The sequence below is a fragment of the Stegodyphus dumicola genome, chromosome 2 (assembly GCF_044657685.1).
Source record: "Stegodyphus dumicola isolate Sdum_Otavi_A_Nest chromosome 2, ASM4465768v1".
NCBI lineage: Eukaryota > Metazoa > Arthropoda > Arachnida > Araneae > Eresidae > Stegodyphus > Stegodyphus dumicola.
In genome coordinates this window covers 251,596,653-251,609,870 of record NC_140769.1, presented here as the reverse complement: position 1 = coordinate 251,609,870, position 13,218 = coordinate 251,596,653, and the positions used below count along the sequence as shown (strand labels likewise).

Genomic DNA, 13,218 nt, shown 5'->3' with positions numbered 1-13,218 from the left:
AAGTCAAAGGAAAAGTCACATTTCTTTCATTTTAAATTAAAAACCTGGAATGAGTAATCTTAATGCAAAAGATACGTGGAGCGTCAAAACAAAGGAAAACTGGACCTCCTACATCAAACAGTTTGCGGAGTTGCCAAAACAGAGGAAAAGTTCTCGGAGGAAAATAAAAGTGATACATCATACTTATGACAAAGAATAAAAATTGCTTTTGTTTTACTGATTGCAAGATGAATAGTGCCAACATATTAATCTGCGTCGGAAAACTAAAATATTTTCATGTCAGTTCTTATTATTGCTGGGAAACAGAAACCCAATCTATCGGGTTGGCAAGGAAATAATGTCGGTTTTTGGTATGAAATAAAACTCATTTTTTTTTTTCTACACAAGAATTGAACTTTAATCTATCACATATCTTCCATTCTGTTGAATGACTTTTTGCCATCTTTCTGGTAACTTCAGGATTCCGCGCTTATAGAACTTTTAGTCTTTATCAGTAAAAATCTGAACGAAGTGTGATTTGAGGTCATCGATATTACCGAAATTTTTACCATTTAAGAAGTTTTTAAGCTTCGAAATTAATGATAATCCGATTTTGCAATGTCGGACTGTATGGTACATCACTTCCCAACCAAGCTCTAAAAATTTCGCACGTGTTTCTAAAGTTGTACGAGGTTTCGCATTGTCGTGATCGAACACGATTCCTTTGCTGTTTGCCAATTGTGATCTATTCTGTTTGATTGCTTCCTCCAGTTTCATAAGTTGTTGACAGTAAATATCTGAGTTGATCGTTTGGTTGCTTAGAAGCAGCTGAAAATACACAGCACCTTCGTAATCCCACCAATTGACTGTGTGATCTTTTTCTGAGGCAATTTAGCTTTCGATATGATTAGTGCTGACTCATCACGCTTGGACCACGATCTTTTTTCGGTGAATGTTATTGCAGACGATCCACTTTTTTATCTCCAGTCACAATTCCTTTCAAAAAACGTCGATTGCATTACGTTTGAAAAACATATCGCAAATATTAATTCATTGTGTTAAGTGAATTTCTTTCAATTGATGCGGAACCCAAATATCGAGCTTCTTAACGAGTCCAAAAGTTCTTGTGTAGTTTTCACTTCGTGTGTGTGATATATTTAACCTTTCTGTAATCTCTTGCATAGTTGTATCACGATTCAATTCTGTTATGGGTTTATTTTTTTCATCATCAACCTCAGGTCGGCCACGACGTTGGTCATTTTCAATTAAAGAATCTTCAGAACTAAATTTTGTAAACCAATTCTGACACATACTTTCTGTTAAAAAATCAACACCAAAAATTTAACATATCTCTTTGTGAGCCTCAGCCGCTTTCTTGTCTTTGTAAAAAAAGAAAAAAAAATTAAAATATGTCGAATTTTTTTTTTTTTTTTTTTTCACCCTATGTAAAAACTGACGGTAAGCTAACAATTGTAAATAAAAATATTCAGGAATTTGTTTCTATAGCGAGTTAAAAGTGCCAGCTGCCAAATCTCAAAAGAGAAGGAATTGTAAGATTGACAAAAGAATAACAAAACGAACATAACGCTATCTGTGCAAACCGAAATTACTTTCTTGTCAACCTACTGGAGATATGTCTGCAGTAAATTTGTTGCTGGCGGTTCTAATTACACTTTATGAGTCTCATTCACATTTGTGAGGGAAATGGATTATTAAAATATAAAAAAGCACACTAGGGCTATCAAGCGGTACCTTCACCGAGGGAATGATTTCCCAGATCATTCCTTCGATGAACATGAGGAAAGTTTCATTTTTAGAGGAAAATGCGTTCTACGCAAGGCCACAATGGAGTGATTATTCAGCTGCTCATTAAAGTGTACCGAGCTCGCACATTGTCAGCTGATCCTGTTCAATTTTTACAAAGTTGCAACTGCTGAAATTTTGCAATTGCAGTTTCGGGATTTAATTTTTAGTAGATACTTTACTGTGCAAATGCAGATCTAACACTCTGCAAGCCGACGCATACTCGATACATTGAGTATTCAGCGATTATATCTCGACAACTAATGGGCCTAGAGTTTAAATAGATCATACTGAATTTAAAAAAAGAGTATTAAGAGAGAAGAAATAAATTTGAATGGTTTCAGATTTTAATGGTAGCCCGAAAGGGTTTGTTAAGGTTTTTTAAGCTCTCGCTGAGCTCACAGTCTACCAATCTGCTGTTGCACTTACTCCTGCTAACCCTCCCTTTTTTGTCTTTAGCTTTATTAAGCGTCGTTTTTTCTTTGCAATTACACCACATACATTTCAACAACAAAAGTCACAAAATCTTTTTAATCTGCGTCTGTTTAGAATTCCAGATGCCGTGTTGAGTGTTGCCATACATTTTTATGCTTTTTTCAGTCTTTTCTCAGTTCATCGTATCAATATCCAGTTTTTCTTTATAAGATGGATAACAAGCAAAAAAAAATTGTTTCTTTCTTATTAATATTTTATGTGTTAACTTCATTTTTCATTTATCACTTTCTTCGCTCTAATGCCACATAAAACTCAATTTAACACCAAAATAACTAAATATTTAAAAACAGGATATCTTTAGAATTCCAGATAGATCGTTACAGTTTGCCATACGTACTTTTATATTCGTTATATTATTTCTCTAAAAACTAGCCGTTCGAGCGGCCAGCCTCCTAAAATAGTTATTATAAAAAAGAAGAAATACATAATGATTTCAATAAATCAAGTTAGTTTAATTTCATAAAAATACTGAATATTTCTAATCAAATATCTCACGATTTTAATTCATGTTTATTTAAATCAACCGCATTAAAAAGTAGAAAAAAAATATTCTCACAAACTGTATTTCTTGCTTTTAATTTGCTTAGATTATTAAATAATAAGCCTCTAGATTAAATTTGAAAGCATCTTAGGTTATATTGAATGGCAACACACTGGCGCGAGGAAGATAAAAGTATTTTATTTCCGGCAGTGGCTACACATTGCTTTTAGACAGCCGAGTTTGTAATTAAAATTAAAAGATAAATATTTTATATTTTTCCGAATGGTAACAGTTTCGCGCGTTGGAGATAAAAGTGAATTTTAAATTTTAAATCCTCCAACTGCCCAAAATGTGTGTACGCATGACATGTGTTTGAAATAATTTGACCTTGAATCATTTTATGGGTCAGATCATTTCAAACTCCAAGCATATTAAATCTTTTTCTCTTCTTTTTTGGACATCCCTAAAATCTTGTAAAATTCAATGCTTTTTGCTTGAAAAGCATCTGCCTTAAGTTGTCACGAGCAATTTGAGATTTGTTGCGGATGCACGTTATCTTATAAGACAGGCTGTGTTTAGAAAAGTATTAAAATAAACCAGTGGAAGGTTTTGTGAGATCTTTCATTTTAAAGTCTGGTGATAGATAATATTCCCTTTTATTCCCAACGTTTGAAATAAGAGAGAATTTTTTTTTTTTTTTTTTTTTTTTTTTTTTTTTTTTTTTTTGTTTTTGTTTGTTTTGTTTAGAAAATGGGTAATAATATTCATAATTATAATTTAATACCAAATGATATTTCACTTGATAAAGTGTACTAAATGCGCAAATTTTTGTATTATTTTATAATGTAAATAATTTATATATAAACAGATACATAGACAAATCATAAGCTGAATAAAAAATAAAAATGCAAATAATATCCAGCAAAATGCAAAGATATTAATAGTATATTTAATTACATTTTATTCAATTTCTGATGTGTATTTTTTACTAATTATATTTTCAGTTTATGGCGCGTCTACTGTTTTTGCTGTTAAATTTATTATTAAAGCCCAAGGGGGCAATTTTCCCAGAAGGACTATTAATTTCATTTTAGCATTTTGCATTTATTCACCATAAACGGCGAAACACTTTTTAAGTTGTTGCCACCAAATATTAGAGCCTTGTATTATATTTAAAGAAATCACATAATGAAGAGTCTGCATAAATGTATGTATGTTTCTCGCATTGGGATAAAACAACGGTACCTACAGCCATCCAGTTTTGAATAACGTATGTCTCCATCCGAATATGAACATCCTGAAACTCAAATTTGGAATCTGTTTTATCATCTATTTCATAAAGCATTCGTGAGTTTTTGATTAAGAAACTTAACGATCTGAAAGCGAGCGATGGCAACACTGTACGGGAGGAGGGAAAAACACATTTTTATCTCCAGACTGTGTATCGGAAATTCTAAAGATATGCTCTTTTAACTATTCTGTGATATCGCTGTTGAATTGCATTTTATGGTTTAAGTGCGAAGAACATAATATTTAATAAAAAAAAAGGTAATAGACAAAAAGATAAAAAAATGTCCTTTTGGGCTTAATATAAAATCTGAAAGCCTTCAGATTTTTTTTAAAATTATATATATTATTTACATCACAATTCTCTTTCTCTCTGTCTCTTTCTATGTATATGTTTTACTCTCTCTTTATACGTTATAAGTCAGCTCTTTATATACCTAAACATTTAATTATTTTGTTTAAAATCTCTGACTCAACCACAAAAACGTGCTATGTGATTAGATCAGTTATACAGATCTATTATCTATTCTTAAATTTTTTTCTTTAAATCTAAAACTTCTTTTCTAATGAATGGCAGCTCGCCATCGTTGTTTTTATCAATAGAACGATAAGAATACTATAGTTCGAGGATAAAAATATGTTCCACAATTTCCCTAGAAAAGGTTTACCTAAAGTTTGATTCTTTAATACATTTATTACACAAATTCAAATTTTTACGCAAATTTATTCTTTCGTAAGAATGCATACTGTTGTAATTATATGTAAATATTTTTAATGAAATTATATGCAAAAGGGGAGCATCTCTAGCGTAATGTAACATGAATTGCCTCGAAACAGCGAAGCTCTCTCAGACAAATAAAGATTACAGAGGCAAGTCTATTTAATATTGAGATAGATGGCTTTCTCATTAAATTGGCGATGGTTTTGGCGAATTTGTCGCCAAAAGAGCCAAAAGTTCCCAAACTTGGGGACCATTTGGCGACATTTGGGTTCGGTCCCTGTATAACTATAATTCATACTGTATTTGAATAACTGTAATTGATTCCCATACGTAACTGTAACGATATCGCTGCAAAATAAAACTTCAACATAGAACAATTTTAAATCAGAAAGGTCTCCTGAAAGGGCATCATAATAATAAAGGAATTTTATCACGGCGCATACGCACAGCGTCTGACAGCGGGAAAATATATTAAAAGACAAAAGCAATTTTCCAGCTGATACCCAGCCACAATGGAAGCTCATTAGGGAAGCTGGAAATTGAAAAGATCTTTTCGAAACCGCACTTTCCGGTTCCATGGCAGATACAATTCCGAAATACTTTTATTATTAGTACTAGTATTACAAGAAGGAATAATTCTCCAGGTTTTCTACAGTGCGTGCATTCTGAAGGACGTATAATTGAGCGTTAGCGCGACAGGTCGTGCAAGATCTTGTACTTTCATTACTAGTGTATGTATGGTTTTCAGATTTATTAAGTGCTCGATTCGCATTCACAGCTGGCGAAAAAAATTATGATTTTATCAGAGTTAGTGGGAAAATGTACTTTATAAAATTTGACCATTCATCTTCTCATCCACTTTGAAGGCCACGATGTAGTTCTGTTACCTTATATCGTCCAGTGCGCGTAATGGCAAACCGCACATTGAGTTGATTAATGTTAAACGAATTTCGCTTACTGCGCATGCCCAAAATAGAATTCGGCACAATTTTAAAAGAAGATAAATACGGTATATGGTTGATATTGTGTTATCTGGGCGGAAACATTTCGGGTTTTAAAATTTGTTAGGTTGTAAGTTGCTTCATCACTTAGAGTGTAAATATCGATTGTAAACTACGCAAATTTTCGTTTAAGGATTACAAAAGAGAAAACGTTACAAGATATATTAGCTGATTATACTTCTGAGGAATAAAAGCAACTGAATATTAACCATACGTTCCAAACGTATATACTTTCACAATTTAAAGAATAAACCCAGTTTAAATTACTGAATTAAAGTCAAATAACTGATATTAAATGTAAGGTTTATGAACAAAATAAACCAAAATGAAATGAAACAGAAGCACATGCAATAAGCATACAACAAATTTTCGTAGTATTGCAATTGTAAAAACATTAAAACCAGCATGACTAACAGGCTTGTGTAGTGTTGTTAATGCCCCTTAGTTGTCAGTGTTTCCTCCCATGCCAATGGTTCACCATTGAGCATGAGCAGTAAGCGAAATTCGTTAACATTGATCAACTTAATGTGCGGTTTGCCGTTACGCCTAGTACAATGTACTCTCGATTATCCGGGCTAATGCGAGGAAACAGGTCCTGAATAACTGAAAAACACGATAATTCAAGCTATCAGTTTTCATCTAAATTGTACGTTCTTAATTTTACTTTGTTTTTCAGTGTGTTTAAATATTTGTCGAATTCACTGCGTATTTTTGGAAGTGCTGTTGTATTCAAATGCCCTTTGGCAGACAAAGTCCAGCAGAGTTTTCATAGAAGTCATTGCTGTCTCGGGACTAATGTGGTTATCAGTATCTTCTTCGCTTTTATTTTTAGTATCATTCTTTGCCTCTTCTACATCAATGATACAGAAATATAAAAAGAAATATATAAATAGGCAAAAAATTCGCATTAAAATTTCGAATAAAAATTTTTTAAACCCGTCCTATAGCTGCAGAATTGAAGCTGCGTAACTATAGCTGCAGGAAGACCTTAAAGCATCTAAATAAATTAGTAAATTGGAATAAAAGCAAGGTAATTACTCTATAATAAAATAATTGCAACAGTGTATAAGAGGTTTAACACAATATCAAAACTAATCCAATTAAATAGAGAATTTCTAGTAGAGCAATCTCGAAAAATAAAATTGAAAATTGAAACTTTTATTGAAACCCCAATTCAGAACTCATCAGGGAAAAATGAATTAAGTTTCATAAAAGTTGATTAATATGTTTCGAAAAATGTTTCGTTCTCGGTCCATTTGAGATCAGAAATCGAAAAAAGATTTCATCAAATTTTTATAATTGTAATAAAACTGACATCCGCATCACTAAAGCATTGACAGCCCAACTCAGTTTAATCACCATCGAATCATTCCTCAGTGTTTAAAAGATCAACATATTTAAGGAATTTTACATTTTCAGTTTTCTAGTATGTAATTTCAGTTATTGCCTCACATTCTTCACAATTACATTAATCTATGAGTTTTATATTAAGAAGAATCTTTCTCCATGCTCAGATTTGGCGCGTTTATATTTTCCACATATTGGTTGAGTGTACGTGAGTGGGAACCGCCACGCACGGTTAATCCGCACCCGGATAATAGAGAGTTTTTGTATTGCAGTAACTCCAAACGGCGTAAGAATTGTCACTATTTATTATTTGGCATGTCAAATGAAATCACATAAAATTCAATCCTGGAATTTTTCAAGCACACTAAGACAAAATATTTGGCATGACAGTTTACCCAACAGTGACTCCAAAAATTGAGGATGCGCTAAAATTTTAATCATAAATGCAGCTTCTAAATAAATAACCAGTTTCAAGTAAAGAAAATACTTTTTTATTTCATAGATTTCGAAGGATTAGCTAGCAACGGTTATGGCAATTAATTTTTATTGTTAAATGTGGCGATAAATCACCAGAAATCGCCAAATTCGGCGACATTTTGGTCCCGTCCCTGTATAACCATAACAGGTATTGTAATTGAATAAATGTAATTGATCCCTATATTAGCTGTAAACATAATTCGACCGTCCTATTGCCTTCCAGTAATTTTGAGACGCAGAAAGTACTAGAAATATCTCGGCGACCGGGTGAAAACTATATAAGTCCGGAGGAAATATCTTTTCTCAGTTTTTATGACGTGCTTCACACCAACACTTGCCTCTCTTGATCTGCAGCTTTGGTTTTTCTGCCTTGTGACAAGTGGTCACCCCCTTCTTTTACCATCTTAGACCTCCCCTTCATCGGTTCGGACTCTTCCATGTCAGCCGCCCTTCGGGCATATGTGTTAGAAGCCGGAAACATCGCGAGCCATAGTCCGGCAATGGACTGGACTAGACTTTTCTCAGTTGCTGTGAGTTGTTAAGCCGTTATCACATTAGCTGTTTGTTGCCGGGACAAAACGTTTGTAGCAACAGTTCTGAGAAACGGCCTTTGGCGAAATAGGGTTACCATCTTCACTTGGCAAACAGGCTGAAAGCCAAACAAGAATCAGTTATCGCTCAGACTGGCGAAAGTGACGTTTCCTTTCAAGTGACATTCGCTTCTTCGTGTTGTTTTGTATCGCTCACACGCTTTTCGTTTTAAACTTTATTGTTAGTAATGGAAGATAATAGAAAGGTGATTGCTATCAAGTTAATCACTTTGATCTCCACTCTGGCACTTCATGTAACAGATAAACACACTTCTGGTTATAGCAATCAATTACATCAGTAATAGCCAAATTCTGTATACACTAAGAATTGTTTAAAAACATGTGCTGGATAAGTCTATTTATCACACATCGCTTATGTGTATTTTCTGTTGTCTGCATTTCAATGAAAATTTGATGGCTCACTGGAAAATTTGTGACCTGGTGAAAGCATTTTCTGACTAACTTTATGGCTCATAATTACTGTTCTGTCCATTCAAATGACAAAAATCTATATGGCTGATATTTACCTCCTCACAGCCAGCAGATACTATTCAGCAAAATGAAGATCAAATAAAGCATATGAATACATGAGCAATAAAACATGTGCGAGTTGTTTACTGTCCCATAGAACACTCGGTAATATACCTAAAACACATTAATTATACCAACTCTAGAAATTAGGTGTTCACATCATGAGTTTGTTTTATGGTTTGGTTTATTGAGATTAGCAAAGCACACTAGGGCTATCTGCCTAAGGGAAGGGATGCTTTCGGGGAGGACTTTCTAAGGGAAACTGGCTCGTATACTTACACATGGGGAAAACCACGAAAGTGTCCATGCAGCCAGCCCGTTCGCGGGATTCGAACCTCGGACCGAACTACCAGTGTTCAGCGACTTTACCGCTCGGCCGCTGGTGGGCTCAGTTGGTTTTATGTGATTACCGCAAAGCCTCGAGGGATAGCAACAAAAGGGATCCCTTTGTAGAAGATTTTTTTAAACTGGCTCGTATACCAGTTACAAATGCGGCAAACCAAGGAAACGTGATGTAGCCAGCCCGTTCGCGGCATTCTAACCTGAGACAGAACTACCAGTGTTCAACGACGCTTTGGCCACTAGTAGGCCCGTGCACTTAATTGGAAAGTGCAATTCATTATGTAAACAGACATGAAGGTGATAATCAGTTGTGCGCTGTTTTAAGTAAGCAAATGTTATAAATGCACAGCTGTTACATTTCTTATTATTTATTAGTCATGTTTTTATTACGTAGATCATACGTATGATATAATTATGAATTAACCCAATAACAAAATGTGTACATTCTTAAGTACTCAAATACTCATCAATTATTTTTCAACTGATTATTACATACCCATAATAATTTGCAAAGAACTGATAACTATAGTTGCTGCCAATTACATAATCGTTATCTGAATTAAAAGTAACTTCAAATAAACTTCTTGGCAATGTTCATTTTTGTATTCATACATACATATATATATATACACATCTAATAAGTCATATATTTTACATACAGATAGAGAGATGCGATGTTTTAGAAGTTGTTAATATATATTTATTAGTATTAATGTAATGAATAAGATTTATATTAATGAATGTATATACAAATGTTTTTCATCATGCATAATAATAAATCCATAAATTTTCAATGTTTCAATATGTAGCATTTACAATAAAAGTATAGTTTCTAATGTATTTATAATTCAAAAAGTATTTCATTAATAACATGAAAATAATAGACAAATTTAATGAGTATTCTCATTATTACATAAGCTATGCTTTTCTTTTTTATGCATCTTTTATGCTGTTTAAAATGTGTCACTGATTATGCAGTTAACAATTTAAAAGATAAGTAATTAGGAGAAAAGCCGCGCATATACAAATGGATTTTAAAAAATTATTCAACTTAAATTTAAGAAATAAAATTCTATTATATAACAGTGTTATAATACACGATCAGCACGAAATACGACAAATTTGGCGAACTTTTGGCTACGAACAATTTGTAAACAAATCCGAAATGCAAGTACGTCGTAAAATACTGTCAACTCTGAAATTTCCACGATTATATATTTAATGAATATATACACATTTAAAAAATGACTCAGGCAGTTGTATTACAACAAAACAGCAATAATTAAATCGGCCTCTATTTCCATCGTCCATTACTTCACAGTGAGAACCATCGCCATATTGAAAGTTACCCGTGATCCTTCAGAAGCTGACCTTTCGTCTGATTGGTTGAACGTTCGAGGAACACGTCTCCAGCCGGAACATTTTGGGAAAAGTTTTAAAATGTTGCTCCTCTTGCTTTCGTCGCTTTCTCGCTTTTTGTTTGCTTTCGTCTAGCTAGGAGACACGTTCCTCCTAGCTAGACGAAACATTTCTCGGAAGCCTGCCGCTTAAAGCCGTACTACTAGAATCTCGTTTCTCGGAATTGTCCCGGTTAAGCGCGCGCGTCTATAGATGTGATAACAGCATTAGTCCTGAGCGACTTCGGAGCATTGAAAGCTTCGCCGTTTAGATGCGCTTTGCTTGCATTGTGTTTAACGTTCTTAGCAGTTTGATGCGTAACTACTAATTGTATTCTGTACTACTGTGAACACCTATATAAGTATTTCTATGGAAAGTTCCAGAACTCTGAAATGTTTCTTTTGATAAAATAAATTTTATCAATTTATCATCGGATCTGTGCGCATTCAGTCTATTACGAGCCAATACGCACGCAGCATTATTACATGTTTCCTCTGTAGGCTCTGTGACCATTTTCGTATATATCCAGAATTCATTTATTTATCGTGTATTCTCTTTCGACCTACTATCCGATCACGGATAGTATAACCCCCGTTAGCGTTAGCTAAAACAGTTCACAGCAGTGATACAAGGTTAAAAAATGCTTCACTATCACACTATATCTAAGTGAAATGTTTAGCAGCATTGATTACTGCGATTTTTTATGTAATTATTGCCAAAATAATACCTCTTTTTATAACTTTTAATTAATTCGCTCATGGTGATTTACTATGGCCAGAATTTTGTCATCGATTTTTAACTTACGTCTAGTTATCGAGTTCAAATTTTTACACACCCAGTTTGTCGATGAATGTGAAATTTCAAAATTCGATTTATATATATTTCTTAATATTTAAACGATTTTTCGGCCATTTGGCGAATTTTCGGAAATTACTCGACTTTTCTCGACTGCCAATGACTTTAAACTTTTAATAACAAAAACGTATCGCATATAAAATATTGAAATTTTCACAGTATAAAATAATTCTGCCTTCTTTTAAAACAATTATAAAAAAACTACCATTTGGGCAATATTTTATTTATTTATTTTTTTATTTCTATTTATTTATTTATTTATTTATTTATTATTTTTTTTATGTATGCTGCAGTCTTAAGCAGAAAGGGGAGGAGAAATCGGTTTTTTCGACCATCCCCATCACTTACTTGCAAACACATTATTTTAACGTTTGGTGATGTCATTATGCCATGTGATTCTTTCAGCTTCTGTAATAAATAGCCTTTCATTTATTATCTCAAAAAAGACACAATTAAAGGCTTGATTAGGATTTAATTCAATTTTTACTGTAATTGAGTCTAAAAAGCAGAAAATAAAATGTAGTCGAATGAATTTTATACAAAAATATTTATACAATTATATTATATAATTTTATACAATTATTTCAACTTATCATACAGTTTAAGTAAACAGGATATTAAATAACATTCTTTACAATATTCATCTACAAATTTATATCATGAATAATGAATCGTGAGGTGCTCTTGATAATAATGAATAAATTCTTAAATATAATTGTAATAAGTAGTTATTTGTATATTAAAGACAACCCCTGCTTTTATTATTCGTAACATAAAACTGCAGACTAATTTTGTAAAGAGAATTCTTTAATATCCTGTTTCCATAAAACTGTAAGATAAATTGTTTTTCTATTTTGAGTTCGAGAATTATCCTATCCATTTGAAATAAAAGCTTATTGTATATAAAAACCTTTTTAATTGTCTTTTATTTATAATTAAGCTGTAATAAATTAGAGAAATAAAATCATAAATCACCCATCCAACATCAACCTTTCTAATCAATTGTTAGGAAAGTGTATTTTTTTCGTATTCTATGTATCTGAATAGCGTTTGCTTTATTTCTTGCCCTTTTGTGCACATAAATAAATATATTTTCTAAGATTTTATATGCGTTTGCGGGACATGCATAAATTCTTATTCATTTTCTTCAGCTTCCAGTTTAAAACACATTTGCATATAAACAAAAACGAGATTCGCATTTCAACAACTGTCGTTCTCGACAGTGCTTTAGTTGACCAAGTAAAGAGAATTGGTTCTGTGGAAAGAAATCTGATAGCATTTATGGTTAAAAAATATTATTTAAGAATAAACGGAAATTTTTCGATGATTAAAATATTCTATAGATTTTTTTGATTAAATGAATTTGTTTTTATTTGAAATAAAAAAAAGTAAGAATTGTTAATTAATTATATGCAATTTTATTTTACAGAAAATGGGTTTTAATCTTATATTGAAATACGATTCGATTTATTAGCAGCTTAAGTTACTCATGAAAGAAATAATTATTAGCAATAAAATTTGTCTAAGTTTACAGTTTTGTTCTCCTGCAGCTTCTTAATTCTATTACATGTTCAGATTTTTTTATTCTTTCTACCTTACAGCTCAATCTAAAAATGAAATGCCTTCTGTATTAGTAGTTAGACTTGTTTAATTTCTTTAATTTTTCATAATTTAAATTTGAATTTTTTTAAATAACTAAATAAACAGTAAAAAATTAAAGAATCATTCATAAGAGTTCTTTGATAACCGATTTCTATTCTAATTTAATGAAGTAAAATTTTTAACTTTAATTTACTACCCCCCCCAAAAAAATTAGCAATCATACCATTAAAGTGCATTATTTATTTTTGGCTATCTTCGACAGATTATAGTCCACATGTCCACAAGTAGCTTTCTAATGAACTTATGAAT

The 13,218-nt window shown here is 32.3% G+C and overlaps 1 protein-coding gene across 3 annotated transcripts in view; it reads right to left on the bottom strand.

Moving 5' to 3' along the window:
* Positions 1–13,218, bottom strand: part of LOC118194753 (CD151 antigen-like) — a 117,142-nt gene that overhangs the window by 90,003 nt on the left and 13,921 nt on the right. The gene's annotated exons all lie outside the window — the stretch shown is intronic.